Source organism: Anopheles ziemanni, chromosome 3 (assembly GCF_943734765.1).
Source record: "Anopheles ziemanni chromosome 3, idAnoZiCoDA_A2_x.2, whole genome shotgun sequence".
Taxonomy (NCBI): Eukaryota; Metazoa; Arthropoda; class Insecta; order Diptera; family Culicidae; genus Anopheles; species Anopheles ziemanni.
Genome location: NC_080706.1, coordinates 18,181,448 through 18,199,872, shown reverse-complemented (window position 1 = coordinate 18,199,872; position 18,425 = coordinate 18,181,448).

Here is an 18,425-nt window from a genome sequence, read left to right as displayed (position 1 = left end):
CGGCTGCCAATGCTCCCAACACCGGCGCTTTTTGCGGCCATGTGTTCATTTTATTTGCATTGGAATAAGGAATATAAGGGACGTTGTTTTATTTTCTTCTCTCAAATCCAAGCAATTTTCATTTCTCACTACCTTTCCCCTCACACCCACGCACTTCGAGGGCACCACGGCGTGGCAGGTGGACAAGGGAAGTGTGCGGGAAGTGTGCTGGGGTTCTAACTAACTGCGTACAATTATCTACATCCGCCGTACTTGGCGCGAAGAACATTAGCTTTTCGCAGCGTTCTTGCATCGTTAGTCTTTTAATCCTCTTTCGGTTCATCAGAATAATTCGATGAGATTATCGGAGTTTTTCTTCACTCTTCGTCTCTCCGTGCGGGGAGATCCGTTTATAAAATAAATTCGACGATGGGATCCTGTTTATGGTGGTCTACGCGCATAAATATCATTTTTATGCCTTTCGGCGAACTTTAATCCTGAAATTGATTTCCTCGAGTGTGTGAGTGTGCAACCGATGCATCCTGACAAAGAACCACGATGCACTCCGACAATGAACTTATTTACGCCGGATCATCCATGCACAAAATTTAAATTCTGTTTTATACCTTGAAACGGAACGCTATGCGTTCAAATTCGAATGTCACAAATTGAAACAAGTCACAAGTGAGGACGATAGGAAAAAAGTAAAACCAAACGCCAAGCAGCTAATAAAATCACACGACAGCCACACACGGTCGAAGGGACAAAAAGTCGCCAAAAGAGACATAAATCGTCAGTCCATTGCCGAAAAAATCGAAAACAATGCCACGAAAATGACATTATTTATGCCCTCCCCTTCCCGTGTGTGTCTATAATGATATGCAAATGGTAACCTTCAAAACAGATGAATACCGATGTGGCAGCTAGGAGTAAAAAATTAAATTAAGCCCATACACACACAGAAACAAAACATGCATGCCGAAATCGTCCTGAGATGTTATGATGAGACAAGGAGATTAAAATTGGCAATAATTAAAAAAAAACACACCTCGTTAGTTCCCGATTAGTGTTTGCGTTCTAAAATGATGATGGCGGAAAGGACCGGAGGCAGAAGGACAGAGCGAGGGAAATGGTAGTAGACGGAAGTTTTTGCGAAGTAAAAAAATCGGTTTTTTCCTAAAAGGCCAGCGGATTAATGAAGAATGCGCGAGCACCGGATTTGCGTTGACAGGCGGTTGACAGTTGCTTGATTGAGTTTAAATGTTTGCGCACAATCAGGGAAACCGTGTCACCGAGCGGAATTGGTTTCGAGGCTGTCACAATAGTATTTCTATTTCGCTTACCAACTCTGTTATGTTTCTCATTAGTGTTTTGATCGGATAGTTGTAGACGACACACCACCACCGGAAGGCAACGTGTGGTGATGGTCGATTTGCTAAATGGTCGGTTTAAAATGGCCATCTGGGACTCCGATAAAACCGATTCGAAGAAAACCTTACGCGCGTACCGGAATCACACTGCTTAGCTCGCCGCCATTCGTATGGCGTTTTGCAGCCGATTTCTTCAATGCCATCGGAGATCATCAACACGCCATATCTATCCACGGCCGGAGCAGTTTCCCATCCATTTTCCCACATTCGCGATACAATGTCGATGTTTGTTGGCGCGATGTGCGAAAAGATACCGACCGTCGGGGAGGAGCAGATGTCAAGAACTCGGAACGAGACGGGTTCAGGGGCTGGTGGAGGCTCACCTTGAACTAGTAGCGAACATCGACGCACTACTGTGGGCACCATTGGGAGTCAGGCTTGCTGGCATATATCGACAGAATAGGTTTAGTAACCATTTAATGTAAATCCGAATTGTTTTATCCAATCCTTCAATGTCCAAATGACTCTCCGAAAAGTTAAAAAAATCTGAAGTCAAGCCAGAGTTTCAGAATATTTATTAGCCATCTTGGATTGGTAAAAAAAAAATCCATAAAAATAAATACCTCCTTCCAATCAACGTACACACACCACCACCATCACCACCAGCGAACAATAGGATCGACATGGACGCGTCCAAATGTCAAATGGAACGCGCGCGCGTCAATTATCATCTTGTGGCCGCCATATCGTGCGCCGTCCATGTCGATGTGTGGCTTGGTGGTTTGTACGTGTGCCAACATCCACCGACTGCGAAGCGTTTGTCATTGTTCGTCGCCGATTTGCTTGCACTGGCTTGTTGGTTGTTCGAAAGCCGGTTTCCGATTGTAGAAAACCGAACAGGTTTGTTTTCGGCCGTGCTGCGTCCTTGAGCCGGAGGTGTTTGCGAATAATTTCCGAGATTTCTGACGGCAAAAAGTGAATAAATTCGAATAAACAAATGGATGGTTCTTCGGTTCTCTCGTGTTTCAGTGTCAGCTCAATATCAATATTATTTGCAAAATAAAGTGGTATTAAAGTTGATCGTTGTGGGGATCTGCGAGGCCATGAAGCATGATGTTGCGAAACTTTGACAGAAGCGCTTCGTTCTTTAACGACAACACGTAAGAACAGGTATCTTTTTAACGTTACAGCTTTTTGTTAGCGAACAATACCAACGTGATCTACTCTCCCAACGTGATTTAATCACCCTTTCCTGGAACGCAAATGGATGTTATCAAATATTGCTCAATGATGAAATCATCATTCCATGGATGTTTCTCATCGTGTATGTTTTTCAGCTCCTACATATAACAGTGCTGTATAAAAACTTTATGAATAAGCGATCAAAAATGGAACTGCTTTCCTATTCGGCCACAAACCGTCAATCACATTCCACCGTCGACTGATGACGTTATCGGCGCCACAGATCGGGCCCACAAAGTGAGAACCTCCGAGATAAATCATACCGTTGTCCCATTCCCTTCCCTCGGGGGGAAGGTGGAAGGGGAATGGGAAGCTTAATTTACGAGTGATATTATCCTCTGCCAAAGTGGACGCGTCCTGGCCCGTGGGGCGAGGAGACGGGTCGGGGGCAGGTGGAATGATGATGAGCGTACGTGACATACGAGGTTTTGGTAGTGTTCATTTCCCCCACAGCTAGCACCGGGGCTGATTCATGGTAAAATGCGAAATATGCTATGATTTTTGCTTTACGGCATATGTCGGACATGCGTCGGCCCGAGGGGGTCTGGTACTTTATGCGCCCCGACTCTGGCGAAATTGGCCATAAAACGCCAAACAGTCAGTTATCGATGATTGTTTTAAGGTCGGAAATGAAAACGAATTAGATATGGTCGTCGTGAAACGGAACCAACGCCATTGCCATTGGATGCTTGTTCTTGAGGCGAACGCGGAATTCGTACGGATTTACAGGTTAGGGAAGAAGGTCCTTCTCCTTCTCTTCCAATTCCTTCTCCTTGACGGTCCATCACGGTTTATCATCGCCAGCCCGTCGAGATTCATCTTCAGCACGTCGAGCCGCGGCGCAAATGGCCAATGACGGATCTTTTGGCAGCGAGACAAACCCCCTCCCCCCCTCCCCTCTCTAAAAAAAGTCCGAAACGGCCGTAAACGTGCCCCAAGCCGAGCACACCTCTCGGACGCTTCATTGAGCGCGCGCGAGCTGCTCATTTTCCTCGCCGAGGGTTTTATTGCCGAGTAAAAATGTGCTAAACTCTGCCACCGCGTGTCCCTATCGATCGCGCACCTCGTGTGGCAAACACCTCGGGGGACGGCCACCCCTGAAGGGGAAGAGCCATAAAAGACACGGAAATATAACAAACAACAATTCTCCGGACCCGCCGGTGGCCAGAATCTCCTCGGCCATTGAAACTTTGTGCATTAAGTGGCTTACAGGAATCGTAAACCGGCCGGTCTCGCCTTCTGTTGAGCATACTTCAACTCGAGGGACCAGATCATACAGTTACGTCCACATAAAAAGCACACAAAAAGCGGTAAAAATGGTTACTTCTTACTGAGAGCAAACACAAAACCAAACAACTTAAACGTACGGAAACGATTGAGAGGAAGATCATCTTAACGCTTACGTGCAAAACGATTATTTTTGGATTTGAAGAGTTTCATTTTGATGGTCAGCTCTGTATAAAGTGTGGATTTTACATTTTGAATTTTAGCCTTTACTGTTTAAATTTCAAACTTGATTTTCCCAAGAAAACCAACGTGTAAAAAAACTACACGTGTAGCAGTGAAAAACGTGCCGACCGCGGCAAATTGAGCTGATGAACTAATCAGATTGGAAACCTGTAGTATCTCAAACTAATTGCGCACTAAATTTCTCATCGAAGGCATTCGATCTTAGTTTTTTATTCTCTTTTTACGTCGCAGATCAATTAAACATAAAAAATGGAATTGTCGCATATCAAATTGTGTTATTTTTTTTTTTAAGTTATTGAAATTATTTTCACCATTGCAACAAATTACCTACAAAGTGAGTCGCGCAAACAAGCGGTTTACAATAAATGTAAAATATCATCCCAGAACGCGGCGAGAGTTCGAATGACTTCAGTTAATTTCCTTCGGAAGGGCCGTTAAAAACACGGAATCGCCTCTAATTAAGGCCTCGCAACACTCGTGCGTCGTCGTGTCTGTGCCTGCTGCTGCCTGGCGGATCATCCGATCTGGGTGCATAAATAATCGTTAAAATTACTCGCCATAAACACGGCCACACGTATCCAATTGAGCGCGGTGGAAATTGCCAACTCATGAAGCGATTTGAGGCGAACAGGGCTGGCTCCCCGCCACCCGCCCCGCACTTCACACCAGCAGGTTGCGGATTTTGCCAGTGAATTATAGCCGCGATGATCGAGACGGATAAACGCATGAACGAATGCCGAAGACGAGCAGAACCGAGAGCAGGGGGAGCGAGTCCACGATGACGGATTAGCGGTGGAAATAACAAGTTTAGCACGACTTGTGTGGTGAGTTGTTATAATAACAGAGCGATGAATTAGCCTGCCCTACAATTCTTGTGCGATCGTTTAAGCAGGACTTAGTAATGTGGCATGTTTGTCCTTTGTCCTTTTCAATCATGCACACATTGAACCTCGCCTTTGCCACACGCAACATATTACCGAAGGCTAAGGGAAATGTTTCCTGGAACGGGTATAACACAAGACACCATAAACCCATATTGCAGATGATTTTCCACGCAGCTGCAAAACGAGCGTGAACAAACGGGAAAGGTGAAAATAGTGCAATAAATGCATTAAGACCACCGAACAAATACGTCATCGTAAAAAAAAAACAGGTAACGCTGCTCACCCATAACTCAACAGTTACGGACACACGGGCCGCCAACCTAATTGCCGTTATCCGTGAAGGAATCCTTTTCCCGGCCCTCCCCGGCTGCCCTCGCTCCCATGCACCTTGGAGGTCGTAAATAAGGTCGCCATTAACCGGACCTCCTTCTGCTCCCTTCGCCAACGAAGAAACCATAAATATTGACGCCTTTATGGAGCACAATAAAATGTTCACTCAATCGTGGAGTGGAAAATCGCGTCACACCAAAAGAAGAAGGAAACAGAACCCAGTCGCAACTGACATCACAACGCAAAAACAACGTTTGGGGTCTTGGGCAAGGGATGCCTTCTGTTTTGGTCGCTTGAGAATTAAACAGCCACCTTTGCATCTTTTATCATTCCATGTCGACGCCCGAATCCAGGAGGTGGAAATCTCGGGCAAACAAATCGTAACGCATTTACATTCTCATGCTTTTCTTCGGTATTTTAAGGCAGCTTCGAAAGCATTCCAAGTCGGAACGGAAAATCAATCGTTGGCGAACAAATAAAACATACCGACTGATGAAGTTTCGCCTTCTCGCGGTTCGGAAAAACCGAAACCGGACCGACCGCACTTCCTCGCCCCGGCTACCGGGTCCGAGATGATTGCTCTAAACGTGCAAATAAGGCTAACAGGCTAACAAACAAGCAAGCAAACAAACAAACCAACAAGAAAATCAAGCGGGCGCAATTGAGCGGCGGCAGAACAAAACAAGCAAATAAGCCAATCAAACAAACGAGCCGCCTCTTGCGCTGCCCTGGCCGGGAAAAGCGCGTCGAGCCCGCCAAATCGAAGCGTGAAAATTGTGTATAATAAGCGCGAATCGAATCATTCTTCGTCCTCCGCGCGATCGGCTTCAAATCCGGCGGGTGAACAGGTGTGTGTGTGGGAGGTGGGCGGGGAAGAGGCCGTCTTGATTCGATTGTGTAGTCCGCAATTATCGTGGCTCGTTCAAATCCTGATCCCGGCCAAGCGACCCGGACGAGCCACGCCGGACGCAAATGCGCTAATTGCGGGACACAATATATGCAAAGTGTGTTTCTCGCTGCGCTTACTTCACCTCAATCAACGGGTCGCAACGGTACGCCGAAGGGGGTTAGGGGGAATGAGATGATGAACCGTTGGAATGGGCCATTGCAAGATAGTAAGTTAAGTTATTTTTTTATTTATTCATTTATTTCTTATTATGGTATTACGGGCGTTACCGAATTGTTAAAGCCAACATGATAGTAAGTTAAGTTTCTGGAGAACTAATTTAAAGTGCATTTTGGTAGACTTTCTCATGTATGTGTTATTAAAGCTCGTAACTTTTAGAGACTACGAATATTGATAATTGACATTTCTTTCCAATGCTTGCTAGGTTAACGTTATCAACCGAAGGAACAAAATATTGATATTATACTTTAAGTGTCGAACCAGGGGGGCATTATCAACACCAGTGTTAAATATTATTCTCGAAATGACAGTGCAATATGTTGTGTGAAACCAAGTCTCAGTTAATTCCAATGTGAATACTCTGGAGTGATGTTTTTTAGAAGTATTTTAAAATATAAACAACATCGACCACAAATATTCAAAAAAAATTGCAAATAATTTTAAGAATCCAGCTTATGTGTTTCGTAAATAAATCCTAACTTTACTACCCATACCTGACGCTGTTCAAATTCCATGATTCATTGCTTCGATGTTGCTTTTCCATCGCCAGATTTGTTCTAAGGTTAGATAACCTTTACTTCTCCCGCAAGGTTCGCGTACACCTCCCCATGCCACTCATTTTGAAGAAAAGAAGAAAAAGATCCGCACGGACAGGCAGGCGGAGGAGATTGGTCGAGAATTTCCGCCCGATCATCGACGCCGCCCGGTGTTGCCAACACATCGAGCAACGAGTTGAAGATTTAAACGTACTTGGCACACATCCGTCAGCGCAAAATAAACATGGCGCCTGTTGCGGTTGCGCAACCCCGCCGGGTGGTGGGGGTTGAAGGGGGTAGGTTGGAGCCGGAACCGCAACCCCGGTGTGATCTGGCGATCGCTTCTTCACCTCGGCCGGCGTATCCACGCGCCGCAACACTTCCCATTTGCAGCGTCACAAATAATAAAGGAACAATAAAACGAAAACCAGGCGTTGTGGCGCGAACGTTGCTATCGGTGGGGTTTGCCTGGGTGGTAGGGAAAGAGGAACCAACCTAATGAATAGGTTAAATCAGTCTCGGAGATCGAGACCGCCACACCAGCAAGCTTTTGTGGTCGGTGCATACTGAACCTATCATTCTATTTTTTCGCACAAAGATTGAAGGTTTCAAAGGAAAAGGCCGAGGTTTTCACAATAGTTTACATGCACGAATATTTCACGCTTATAATGCTTACTTTGCTAATTTGTTTGTTAAAAAAATGGATATATCATCCTAACACGCCCGTCTCGCGGCATATAGATAAGGGATTTTGAGCGGAACTTGTTGCTACTTAAAACAAAGGTTATGGTTCCCAATCGATTTTTGTTACGACACACCACAAAGCCATAAACCAAAGCCCTAAACTGAACCGGCCCATTACCATCCAACGGTGACACATACACCCAGAAATACCGACCGAGGAAATATGGTTTAATACTACTTGGCCAAGGTAGCAGCGCAGAGAGGATGGCAGAGATTGAGATTTGTGAACACTGTGAGCAATGAAAATCATTTTCTCACATAAAGTGGTGCATACGAATTGATGCTCGCGAAAATGAGCAGCAAATAATGAGCTCCACGAAGAGAGGAAAATTCTCGACTGTATCGTTATTTTGAAGGCACGGGTGAGGGAAAATACGGAGGACATGAATTATGCCAAGCCGAGGGGATTCAAGAGCGGCCGGAAAACTACATACCGACTCGTTATGTGGTGTTTGTTACACCGACGCCGATGTTTGTTTTTCCGATAGAGTAATGCATTATATGCCGCTCTAATCCTGCTTTATACAACGCCAGGAAGTCGCAAATGAAAACATTTGTTGACTTTTTGGTATTGAATTAAATGGATGTAATCCTGGGCGCATTCAAACAATTTTCATAATTACGAACCATTACTGGCATGCTTGTTTGTGCCATGGAAATTTGTGCATGAAACCTCATTCGAAACGATTGCCTAAGTGAATAACGGAATTGAATAACCCGTAATTTGTGTAACTACAACAAATATGTGCATTCATTAAAAATCAATCCGGAAAATTGCACCATACAACAGGATGCATCCCTATGAATCGGTACTCAAATAGAGTTATCTAAACCGTTTGATCATCGGTGAGCGCTTTTCATCCGACAGAGAGGAAACGGCTCGTCAAAAGGCACCAAATTTATTTCTTTCCGTACACCCTTTTGACTCGGACTTGGAACGGAAAATAAATACCGCTTTTTTGTCGAGGTTCGCTTTGATTCCTTTCATTTTTCTCCCGCACTTGATTTGCTTTCGGTAGCCCAGTCAGAATGCCAGCGGTGGCATTTTCTCTATCGGTTATCGGAATGCATTGAGTGAATTGAATTCGAAACAAGTTGGCATGGAGAGCACCAAAAGGACACATGATGAAAGGTTGTTCAAACGTGGACGGGTGGACGGTTTAGGAACGGAATCCCGCCACTGCAGGAGCAAAGAGGGAAAAGCAAGTGAAATGGTACCGGAAAAACACACAAAACCTTATCACAAACTCGTATCCATTTCGATGACAGCCCAAACGGAGTGAGTTGAGAAAAAAGGACATTTGAAACAGAAAGAAAATCTAATTGATATTCTAGAAAAAATAAACGTGGAATGAAAAATCGTCCGGGAGGAAAATGTCCCCCCGGAAGCCACTAACACATCGTCTTCGTCAACTGAGCGTATTGATGGAAATTTTCGATATTTCTGGTTATGACGGGAAATCAAAAGGACAGTTGGAAGATATGTAAATCGAGGTAGATTGAAGATGAAGCTTATTTGTTCGATGCTCATCGAAACCTAGGGCTCGCAAGTTTCCAATGTCCGCATCAGATAATTTTATTCAATTTGCCATAAACAGCAGATTTTATGTCCGTTCTTTTCCGGTTCAAACGTAACCTCTGACGGACAAACCGGAAAAGAAAAGCGAGGAAATACCAAACAGGCCAATGAAAATCTTCGGCACAGTTGACTTCCATTTTGATCGATTGGCCGAGTGCCGTTGGGATTGATTGGTGCCCGGATTGCTTTCCCGAACGACCCTCCAGAAACCACCCACACACACCCATCCGACAGGGGGTGGTGGGATGAAAACGAAATCTCACTCAAATGGAGATGACTCGGATTTCATTTTATATAACCTTCTATTTGATCAATAAAGCGAAAAGAAAACGATAAAAGGTTGACCCTCTCGTTTCGGTCACTTTGTTGAACAACTTCCGCCCCAGCTGTGGCCATTTTCCCATTTGCTGCCCCGGTTTTCCGGCGGCTCTTCGCTCGGTAGGACTTGTTTTTTGGTTTTGTTTTGCTCTGGTCACCCGATTCGCCACCCGGAAACCATCGTCTGGAATAAATTGTCTCAGTTTTTCACGGCGGGAAATGGAATGCCATTACGAAGGGTGTTCCCCCCGTGCTGGCAAATGTTTTGTGCGGGATTTTCCGAGACGCGATCGTTTTTCGGGAGTTACCTTTTCGGTTGGAAACTCTCAAGTGGCTACTTTTTTATGAATCTTGATGCTTTCATCTAACTCGCCATAAAGGTATCGTAACCTGGCTTGATTGAGGGGTGAAACATATTTCTCAAAATGATTGCGTTCCCAAAACTGATCGGGAGGCAAGGGTAAGCCTTTCCCGGTTTTCAACCCTAATAAAAAAAATCAAACTTTGAAAAAGCACGGTTCTATCGCGTCGGAAGAAACTCGCAATCTAAACCCTTCGAACTGGTGACTTCGAGGGAGAGAATGTGGAATTTTCCGATCGAAATCGAATCTTCGCAAACGTTGACGCTGAGGTGAATTGACTAGATGATGATACACTCGTCAAAAAATCGACACTTTCCATGGAGGGCGATCTTTTCGGTGTTTGAAGTAGTTTTTCTGCCCACATTCTTCGGGTTGCTTTTTAGGGTTTAGGTTCGTTTCATTCGTTGGAGGGTGAAGATTTATTTCTACTTTTTACTTCAGACACTTTCGTTCTATCCCGTCTTCTCTACCAAAAGAAGATACGTCGCAAAAATATTCGGCGTTCCGCTTTTTTTCTTGGAACCCATAAGGGTACACAAACACACACACACACATACCTGGAATTCGTGCTGTATTGATTTTGATCCGTTTTTGTCCGCCAGACAGAACCCTTTTTTGTCGAGAGTTTATGACAAACCGAAACCCTTTTCTCCTGCCAAAGCCAATCATTCAATATTGCTGGCGGACCGTGTTCCGTGTCCTTCCCTCGGTTTCGGAAGCGAAAGTTCCGTCAAATTTTCAATTCCTCATCCGCCGACGTCGAACGAAACGAACGTCGAAAGGATTCTTGGGTGGCGGAATTCGGGGTTGGGAGATTTTCCCGCCAGTCACCGTTTGACGGTGAACGTTCGTTCGCGTTCCTCGGAGGGAGGGAGGGGCGGCGGTATTTGACGAGCAGGATAACGCGATTGCGTCCTATGAAGCGTGGAAACCATATCACGACGAGCATGTCTAGGGTAGGTAAGAAGCCAACGTACACCGAAACCCCCTTTGCCCCGCCACTTACACCGTCGTCGTTGTTGACGATGGCTTTGGTGAAGTGATTCATGCTGACAACTTCATCATGGATTTTCCCAATTTGGTTATTTTTTTTTTCTTTTGCTCGGACGATGGAAAACATAATTCAGCGAAAGAGTGAAATGAATTGAAAGTATCCAGTCAATTTGGGAAGAACTTGTATGAAGGCATAACACAATGAATTCCAGTTTGTTAAACCCTCTTATTGCTTGTAAAGAGGGTAACCACGGGAAGGGAGGAAAAAATAATTATTTTGCAAAAAGGTTTAAATACCGGAAAAGGGAGAACAAACAAGCAATCACACGGTATTTAGCGGTAGCATGGTGGTTTTATGAAAAGTAAAAACAACCACGAGAACCATAGCAACGATTTGACTCTATTAAAACAATATTGAGCGAAATGAAGGACACTTTTTTGCTACATGATAATATTAGATTTTTTTTCTATGTTTTCGACCACTTCTTCAAATGTCCGTTTTCACATGTTTTTATCTGGTTGTTTATTATTGTATCTGATTATGATTTTGCAAATCTGTTTAAAGAGATCCAATGTGGAAAACAATTATTAATTACCGAAAAACATGATAGAATTTGAAAAATTATGCATTCAAATCGTTGATCAGCTCTCACGCAGATAAATTAAACTCGATTACTCATTTCTCTTCGTCAACCAAACCTTGGAACCACACGCACAGATGCCGCCTGCCCCCGTAACCCATTATTTATTGTTTGTGAATCGTGTCATATCTGGATTTAGAGAATCACTTTCGCACAAAGCGACAGATCAAAGCACCAAACGCCAGGATGAAGGGCGCCGATCGGCGCGAGATTAGACCAAAATTTGTTCGCCATTTTACGCATGCGACCTCTACCGACGAGACGGATGACTCCTCCTTGCGGGCGCTACCGGAGAAGATGATTAATGCAAAGCGCGACTAGTCAAGATTTACCCAAGGAAAAGTCACACGAAGATGATCTCGCAGCGACACTGGAGTGCCTTCGGGCGAGTTGAGAGAGAGAGAGAAAGAAAAAAAAGGGAAGTGGCCTTAGCGACCGTTTAGCGACACAAAGGAAAAACGGAAGGGGGCTAGAATAACTCACACCACCCAAACACAAGCGAAAGTGATTAATTTGTGCGTTCGGCGGGTTTTCGTTTACCAAAAGGGGGTAAGAAGGCCTGGACTGGCTGGAAAACTACTCGTCATCGTTGGAAAATTCGTAGGGTGTCGAAATTTACGCATGACTAATAATAGCGAAGGAACCATAAAAATAAGGTCGGGACCACATTAGGAAGGCATTAAATATGGTCGTGCGGTCGAGAGTATTTTCTTCGGCAAAACGTCAGTGTGACGACGTTCGTTGTTTTTTTCTTCGCACTCAGACTGTACGCAATAAGCATCCGTAGAAGGTATCGAGGGAGAAATATCGAAACACACACACACACGTTGAGAATGGGGTGGAAAACGGGCACCGGGTAGGAAGCGAAACGGAAACGAAGCGACAGACAGTTCAAGGATACACATCACGCATAAAGAAAACGCTCCGAGCAGTAGAAGGAGAACGGAACCACACGTCCTATACACATACACATCTGGATCGGCATAAAACCCCCTGGCCCAAGACCTGAACGGCTTGAACGACGAGTCAACGGAGGGAACCCTATCCACCTCAGACATTACGCCGCGGAACATAGCAAAGCGAGGAAAATACAATAAAATCCCTTTCGCCTTCCGAGAGCCGACCACGGCCGTGCGACCGTACATAAACGGATTCCTCCCGTCGGAGGCCACGGCTCGGTACACCATGTATCATGTATCCCTTGGCGGAAGCTGCGCTCAATGGAGGTTTAAGATTAAGATTATATTTTTATGTGCTTCCTGTCTTCATTGTCGCGCACGTCGTAATGCGTCCGTAATGCCCGTACGACGTTCCCGGTTTCGCACCGGAACGGGGGGAGAGTACAAAAAAGGCCAACGGATCGGCGAATTATGTTAATGTTGACACGGAGCGTGTGAGACGATGTGAATGACTCACCGGTCGGAACCAGAAGGTTATTCTTCCGCTGGCGAATGAGTGTTCGGGGTTGGTATTTTAAGATTTCGGAAATGGTATCTGGTTCGCTCGGGGAAAGGGTGTTTGCTTACCCTATTTTAAATGTAACGAGATTATGTTCTCCAAATATGATCCATCTGGTTTTTCAACCGTACGTTTGCACAGTATGAGTAGAATGTTGTATGATATTTTAACCTCTATATGGAAATGAGTTTAAAGTACACCTTCTTCGCCGCAAATCGATTGTTTTTTTAATCATCCTCATCGAACCCGGATACGAGTGCGTATCCTTTGTTTCGATCTGCACACTCCTGCCAAACTCATCAAACACAAACGAACGAAAGCCAGCAAACAAACAAAACGAAAAGGGTGCTCGAAAAACCGACTCTCCAGCACTCGACGACTGACAGCTCGATGACATGCAATGTCGGAAAATGGTACGAGGCGGCGAAGCATCGGGGCTCACCACTTGGGCTGTCAGTTTTACATAAACACTTCACCTCGCCGAAGAGGAGGGAGAGAAAGAGGGAAAAGCCATTCACAAACTGTCAAATTGCGTTTGTTTCCACAGAACGAACGATAAAAGCAGAACTTTGTGGAAGGGACCTTTTTTTAGTGTTTAGAAATGTTGTTTCTTGTAACAATAAAAAAAAAACTCCCTTCGAAAATAAAAAGAAGCGCCTGCAATGGAAGATACATTATTATTATTATGTTTCCGGTCACGTTCAGATTAGTGGGAAGTTGTTTTGATCGACACACTGTTGTTGTGTGTTGTCTCGCGGGAGTCAAGGCGATAACCGGCGGTCTCCCAAACTTTTCCCGGCCACGCGAGTGTGGGGGGGGGGGGGGGGGGGGGGGATTAAAATGATGAATAATTTCGAGAATTTTCTTTTTCGCACCAACAACAGCTGGGACACCGCGCCGTTCAAGAGCTCAAGAAGATTGACACACCGGCACGAAAGGGAAAAGGGAAACAAACAAAGTGACACGTGCAGTCAAAACCGAGTCGGAGTCGGAGAAACCAAAACCAGCCATAATAAAATCGATAAATCCCGTCGTCCTCGATGCTGTGTTTGCTGAGGAAAATTGTAATTTCATGCAAATTTCATTTGAAGCAGTCACATCATCCCATCATTACTGCCCCCCGACCGGTTTGAGGAACTGGAAAGACCGTCGGTTTGAAGTCCATTTTTCACTCCGGTCCGTAGAATAAAATGGGTGTTTTGTGACATAAATTTCGGTCAAATGGTTTTTCGCTAGCAAGGATGGAAAACCGTAAGTAGCTCGGAAGGCAACCGGAAAGGAACGTACCGTTTGCTCGGAAACGTTCTACGGGCGAAAAAAGACACGCTACGTTGCATGCATAATTTTCTGTGTGTATGTGGTTGAGAATCAATTCAAATGCCGGCGAGAGGCGACGCACACAGCCTTTATTGGATTACTTCGTCCTTGTTACACTTGTAACACCCCCCGGAGAACGGGGCAGAGGTTTATAGCGCCATTTTGCGGAACAAAATATTTGGGAAAAGCCAAACAGCGAGTGCGAAAGCGAAAGATTGCGCAAGTCCTCGGCACAACACTTGAAGTTTCGAAAAGATGAAGAATCTGTGAAGAGGTTAGATTCAGATTTCGTAAACATGTTTCTGGTAGCACCTTCCGGCCTTTCACCCCCCCCACTCTAACCCCTTCAACCAGGGAGTTAAAATAATATGTTTGAAGATGATGGATTATTCTTTTAACGTTTCCCATCCCCCCTCTCTCCACCTCCACCTTCTCCGTTAACAAGTGCGTGAGCAAAAACATAAAAGAGATAATGGAAAGGGTTTAAGGGGTTTTGCTGCTAAAAAGGGCACCACCATCGAAGGAACGTTTTAACTTTCCATTTCGAGGGCCTTTTGATCCTTGTACCGTAAAAGTTGACTGCATACTTCTAATTGAATGAACAAAGGCAAGGAAACGGCTCGTAGGGTTTCTGTAAACAGCTTCGGGTTAGGGGGGAAGGAAAAAAGGTAAGATGGTAAAATTTTATTCGCTTGCGTAATCGGTATAATCTTTCGGCAGTGGACAGGAAATTTTGAGGGAAACAAAAGATACCATTTCGCTACAGTTAATCCGTGAGTTTTCTCTGTTTTCACCCAAGGAAAAGTGAATTACCCACTTGCCGAAAATCTTTCTCAATTGTAATGCGAAAAAAAACACGGAAACATGCTAAATAAATAAACAGGTGCGCAAGATTTCATTACCGATGCATTAGGTGTTCGGTTTCGTGTTTTGGGAAGATTAAAAAAAATCCAACTACCCACCGTAATTACGTTTGTGGAAAACCCCAAGCAGGGAATTCAATCTTCTCCTCCCGGCACCATAATGAAGGGTTTGATGGGCCCCAAAGTATGATAAGTCGGGTACGGTTCATTTTTAATCAAACTGTGCATTACTTTTGCTCCACTTCCTACGTTCCTAAAATACTGTCAATTTCCGTGACGATATTTCGTGACCGGACTGCTGCATTACCAGAACCCACTCCTCGGGGGCAGCAGCCGATGGTTGATTAAGCTGGGCCCCCAGCCGCTCCACAGTGCAGCGGCATCCAAACCCGGGGGGCCGTTGGGACGTGACTTCCATTCGCAAAAAGCAACCAGAAAGAGTTTACGAGTACAAATTGTCCATCTGAAGTTATAAGCATCGTTCTTCGCCGCCGCCGGAATATCGATCGGGTACGGTCCGAACGGGAAAAGGTGATGGAAAATCCTTTTATGCTGCGCCATTGTATTGGAAAACCCAGAAAGCATGGGTGAAAATTGGCTCCCACCGTAGATGGGTTTTGAGTGCGAGCATAAGTCTCGTCCGGTACACTTAATATCGACACAACAGCCAGACTGGTGTGTCCTTTTTCCTCCTTGCTTTTGCGGGTAACGATGACCGGGGGAGAAAATATAAATGACCGAAAAAGTAGTGTACGGGCTGGCTTTTCCACTCCGGTTTGTGGTCGAATTGTACCGGAAGGAATGAAGATCGGGTTTGTTGAACCTTTTTTTTGTGCCGTGCGTCGAAGCATTTTCGTCTTCCAATCGCACGGAAAAACTCCCCCTGGAACGGGTATTGCTGCAACGTCGGTGAAACCATTATGCGAAAGTTTGCCCAAGCATTACGGCCAAGGATGATGACAAACAAGTTCTGCATTGTTGTACACCGCCCGGGTCCGGTTGGTCATTGACATGTTGGGGTATTGTGCGTCCTTTTTCCTTCGGGAAACAACCGCACTCGGATCGGAAGGATTAGATACTCACACCTTCAACGCTCAATCCTTTTGCAGTTGCTTTATCCTTACCTGGAAAGAAAGAAGTGGAGAAAATGTTCGTGAGAAAAAGAATGCAAAAACGGTTGGGGGAAAATCTTTGGGATGAAATGTCGTCATCGTGTGTTTGCCGAAACAATTTGATATTACGATAGCGTGCCGGGATTTAAGCGAGGGAAGAGAGTAGTTTTTCATTTGCGAAAACTCTTCACCAATGATTCGTTCGATACACAAACAGATGCAAATTCAAATTGCAAAATACAGACAATGAACGACCACACCTGAGGGTGATTTAAGGGACAAAACAAGGAAAGGAATCCATTCAGAAAAGGATTCTTTGCCGCATCTTTCCATCATTTTTCCTTGGATGGAAAAAAGGAAGAAAGCATGCCCCGGAGCCCAAATCCCTGCAAACCCCGGTTTCGTACAAACCGCAGCAGCCCTTTTCCGTTCTCGTTTGCGAACGAGAAAACGAAATTGACTGTGGCGTTGCACCGGAAGTGGGTGAAAGTGGAAGAAACCATCGATGGGGGGGGGAAAAAAGAATGAGCGAGCGAGAAAGCGAAGAAACGAATACGAGCTGGTCAAGTTTACAGGATTCACTTCCTGTGGCGCCGGAAGCACGTTCCCGCTGTGCAAGATAAAGGATAACGAGAAAGCGGAAAAGCGGCGACGAGCGAAAAGAAACACAACTTAACAGGATTCTCCAGAAGACATTACGGTCCAATTGTTATGTAGTGAGCCGAAGCCGTGCTACGGTTTTCCTCGGCCGCGTTTCCAAAAGTCGATAACTCGTTTGGTCAGCCTCTGTTTGTCTAGGATTTTCCCGGATGATTGTTGGACATCATCGGGGGGGGCGACGTTCAAACATTGGGCGGGCGGGCAGCTTTCTTTGCCCGCAAATGCCTTCGGTGTCATCGTTCGTTTTTACGAATTACTTTTTCCCACTTGGGACGCTCTCGGTTTTCCCACGGTCGGCAAGCTTCCGGTGGGATGGTCCCGAGGGGTAGGGTTTTCTTTTTCCTTTCTCATTCAACATGCGGGAAGGACGGGGGAAGTTCTTGAAATGCTGTCCGAGTGTGAGGCGGTGAAAAATATGCTCCCGTTCGTGACTCTCAGGTTGGGAAGTGACGTGAAGTAAACCTCAAATCCGATTGCTGTCGGTGATGGATTTGGGTTTCTACTTCGGGACCTTTTGTGTGTCGGAAAACACAACGAAAGAAATATTTTACAACTCATTCCGTGTGGAAGGTGAGCAGGACTAAAACAAATTACCCACTTGGAGACGCCCCCCATGACGGGAGTGGAACGCGGGAAAATGCACAAGCAAACTTCCGGGAGACCATAATTGATGGAACAAAGAAAAGGACAACGCCACCAACCCGTGACCGGGACGCAACCAGGAATGTTTTACACAATCCTTTTTCGAAAGCTGGTTGCAGAAAAAAACCCCGGAAGCAGACACATAATGGGAATGCGGAAATCCTTGCCAAAGGAAAGTGTGCTTCTCGCTTCCGTAAGATGCTTCTACCATTGCTGCTAAGTGGACGCATTTTATCCTCGCTTCACATCCACCATGGTGTGTACGTTGGTGTGCGGGAAGAAAATTGTATTATTTACTCATACTTCCCACATCCCAGACGGTGATGAAGTGCCGAAAGAAATTACCCCACCCCGACGCAGATCCTCGACGAAATGGAAACTTTCTCCCGTACGGCCAAGGGAAAACTTTCCCTGGAAATCCCTGCAGAATTTAGTCGTGTTGGTTGGTTTACCGGAAGCAAGGAAAGAAAATAAATTCCTTCCGCCTTAAGAGCGGGATGGGTTACATTGTGGTGCGGGGGAAAAGCCGAAAGGAAAACCTCTTAAGAGGGATACCGTAAGATACCCTTATCATACACAGGCATGACTTTTCCTTTACCCGTTACCGGTGCGTTAAGCAAAATTGGATGAAAGAAATCCTCTACCCAAACACACGCACACACCTATGCAAACCCACAATGCGGAAGGATTTCAGGTGTCAATTAGTGTGTTTGTTTGTTTGAGTCGCTGGTTGGCGCCCGGCTCGCAAGGAAATTTACATAATCGAGGATTATACGTTTTGCGGAAGACATCAATATCT